Source organism: Portunus trituberculatus, chromosome 27 (genome assembly GCF_017591435.1).
Source record: "Portunus trituberculatus isolate SZX2019 chromosome 27, ASM1759143v1, whole genome shotgun sequence".
Classification (NCBI taxonomy): domain Eukaryota; kingdom Metazoa; phylum Arthropoda; class Malacostraca; order Decapoda; family Portunidae; genus Portunus; species Portunus trituberculatus.
Genome location: NC_059281.1, coordinates 11,704,902 through 11,708,430, shown reverse-complemented (window position 1 = coordinate 11,708,430; position 3,529 = coordinate 11,704,902). Strand labels below are relative to the sequence as shown.

The 3,529-nt window shown below is 38.5% G+C and overlaps 1 long non-coding RNA gene across 8 annotated transcripts in view; it reads right to left on the bottom strand.

Moving 5' to 3' along the window:
• Positions 1-2,767: 2,767 nt before the first annotated feature.
• Positions 2,768-3,529, bottom strand: part of LOC123509875 — an 8,967-nt gene continuing 8,205 nt past the window's right edge. For all 8 annotated transcript variants that reach the window (XR_006676307.1, XR_006676309.1, XR_006676304.1 and 5 more), the window contains one exon: positions 2,768-3,238. This is a non-coding gene — a long non-coding RNA (uncharacterized LOC123509875). The remainder of the gene's footprint in view (positions 3,239-3,529) is intronic.

The window sequence follows — 3,529 nt, the reverse complement described above, 5'->3', positions numbered from 1 at the left end:
CATTGTCTTGTCTTACTGTTTTGTTTCACGACCCAAGGTTTGTTTTGTTTCCCCTTCAGGATCATTTACCCAAGTATGCTTGTCTATCCTGTCAGGTCAACCCTTCAAATACTGTCATCTCTCTGTCTCTCTCTCTCTCTCTCTCTCTCTCTCTCTCTCTCTCTCTCTCTCTCTCTCTCTCTCTCTCTCTCTCTCTCTCTCTCTCTCTCTCTCTCTCTCTCTCTCTCTCTCTCTCTCTCTCTCTCTCTCTCTCTCTCTCTCTCTCTCTCTCTCTCTCTCTCTCTCTCTCTCTCTCTCTCTCTCTCTCGTGTGTGTGTATTTCCAAAATTTCTTTCATTCTTGTATATGAACAAATAACCTGCAAATTTTGATTACAAACTATTTGGCAAGTGTCAGCAAAGTTTCCTGGTGTGGACAGGGCTGAAGGTAACTGGCAAACCTCTCAGGCAAGAAAGTGTGTAACAAGTTCAGTTCTGCATCCCGTAACGCTGATGAAAGGTAAGGTTGCTACAAACACTTGTGTCCTCATCTCTACTATATCTGCCTATACATACATTTATTTGTGTATCTGTATAGTTATCCACTTAATTATCTATGTACTTCTTTTCCTTCCACTAGTTCTCGTTTCCTTTACCAGAACAAAATGATACGCGAGTTTGATTTGCGGTTCACAGAAGTTCAGTTCGGGTTTCTTTTGGTGGATGAGTACCGCCCCATCTGCCTTCACAACAAGGTGCATCTCATCTGCCTCTCCGCTGCCCACAATCTATTCCAACCTCTGCAAAGTAATGTGGTGGTGGTGGTAGTGAGATCGGGAAAGTCAGGTGTTTGTATGTGAAGGGGAGTGTGGTTTGTTCAAAGTGTGTGTGTGTGTGTGTGGTGAAGGCAGTAGTGATAGTAGCCGTTTTTGTAAGTGATGCTTTGGTGGGGGTGGTGGTGGTGATGAATGTGATGATATACGAATAATAATGGAATGGTCATTTTGAGAAGAGGTGATTACAAAGTGATAATGGTGGTTGTGATGGTGATAGTGATGATGGTAGTAAGATGAATGTTCTAGTTAAGACAGCAGTAGCAGTAGTATAAGTAACCATCTCAGGCATCCCAGTCAAGAAGGAACAAAAAATCTAGTCAGGTAGCTACTGTGGTTACATCTCTTGGCAGTCACACAGGATTCATGGAAGGCATTATCCCCACCAAGTACAACAATAGATTTTACAAACAACTCATCTCTGTCTTCTCCAACCTCGAGCAGCTTGGGACGTGAAGGATGAGGCTCAGAAGTATGCGACGAAGGTGGTGTCAAGCAGCGCGGAGGTTGGCGGTGACGAGAGGTGCCGGTATCGTCAGTAGTGGGCGTGTCAGTGTTAGCACAAGCATTTGGGACGTGAGGGGCGAGGCTCAGAAGTACGTGACGGAGGTTGTCTAGCAGCATGAAGTTTGGCGGTGACGGAAGGTGCCAGCATCGTCAGTATTGGGAGTGTCAATGTTAGCACAGGCGTCTTCATAACATCACACTCTTCTTGTGATTTTAGTGTTGTTGCCATTATTATTTCACTCTCATTGGAGGATATAACGTGCACAGCGTAATTAGTTCAAGCTTTGTTTTGTGAAAAGTAGTTTACATAGGATTATATGTCATGTTCATATATTTCTTGACTTGGCATTGTGTTCATCTTTGTACGTAATGTCACTTGATTCCATGTTCACGTATATTTAGCTAGAATGAGTAATACAGAGTTGATAGTTCTTCTTAAACTTTTGCAGTGAAAAATTGTCTTAAAATACTGTTAGAAAATTGTTGAAATTGTTTTAATTTGAATAGACTGTTTTAGTTGAACATTTTCTAAGTTTTGAGAGTGTAATACTGTACCAAGTTGCAATTCAAAAAAAGTTGAAATTGAAAAAAAATTGTAAGTCAAAATTCAATTAATATGAAGTTAATAGTGTAACAAAATTTTGTCAAGTGGAAGAAAATTGTAGAGTTTACTGAATTGTAATTGTAAAAATTGTTAGTGTAACAAAATTTTGTCAAGTGGAAGAAAATTGTAGTTTACTGAATTGTAATTGTAAAAATTGTAACAAAATTTAAGTTGAAAAATTTGTAGAGTTTACCAAATTGTAATTCTAAAATTTTTACTAAGTTGAAAAAATTTGCAGAGTTTATTGAATTGTAATTGTAAATAAGCTGAAAATTTTGTAACCAACCAAATTGTAATTGTAACTAAGCTGAAAATTTTGTAAGAGTTTTCAGATTATTGTTGTAAATTTGATTGAATAAAGGGAAGGGAGACTCTGCCTTTTATTTTTAGCTTCAATATACATCTGCCTTGTCTCCGGAGAGTCTTCGGAGTATTTTCGACTTAGTACAGTTTTTTGGACCGTTTTGGGGCACTTTTTAGCCATTTTTGGCCATTTTCAAGCTATTTTTTACCTATTTTGCCGCTTTTGGGCGGTTTGAGGGAATTTCAAATCATTTTGCTGCTATTTTTAGCCTATTTTGCAGGCATTGAGAAGAAAATTGAGGGCAGATATTTTTAATCCATTGCTTATGGTTGAATTTTGATTTCTGAATGGATTTTTGTCATTCAGAAGAAATCAAAACCATTTTTTTAAGCACTCATTTTGGGTTATTTTTCACATTTTTTGGGTGTTTAGGTTAGTTTTGATTTCATTCTTGGCTAATAGTTTTTATAGGCGTTTGAAAACACTCCATTAAGACTTGCCATATATTCCTTAGGATAAGGTAATTTATCAAAATATCAAATACAATTTCATAATTTATTAATGAGTACTGGAACCACATTTCTACATTATATTCAGATATAGGAATTAACATCAAATCAGCAGTACACTCCAGGTAGGAAGCAGCTAGGCATTGGCAGAAACAGTAAACTCTGGAACTCTCAGCCTGCTTCTGTATTTCCATCATATATTTGTCCGTCTTCTGCTAACTAGTCTTTTGGCGAACTATTGAACTCATGAAATCCGGCAATTGAGTAAACCTTTATTTTTTTGCCCTTGGCCAGTTTACACTTTACAAAGAAAAAAGCAGAATTCTGTCCTTCCTGCATGGCAAGCTTCCTCCCTGCAGGGCAATGAGGTGTGAGGTGCAGAGTCCCTCCCTAGGTGGTGACGCAAGGCAGATGGCGGCATCCGTGTCCCAGTGCAGTACCAGTCCCGTTTCCTGGAGCAGGATGGTGATCGATTAGCGGCGACACTTCAACAGTGACAGCATCTGTAGCAAAATAAAAGCAACTGTTAGACTTGAAAGGAAAAACACTGCCTTGAATGTCACGATATACTTCCACGAGGTCCGAGTTCACAACTCTTCGTACTATTTGAAAACTAGGTTATCTCCCTAAACCTAATTTTTTCAAACTTTCACTCCTACATTTTATTCTATTCCGATTAAGAATCCTGAAAACACGTTACCCTTCTTAGATTACACTTACCACCAAGATTAAAAGAGGAGCATCGAATACAAAGCCTATAGGAACAGAAAATGAAACCTGTTACTAACAAAGAT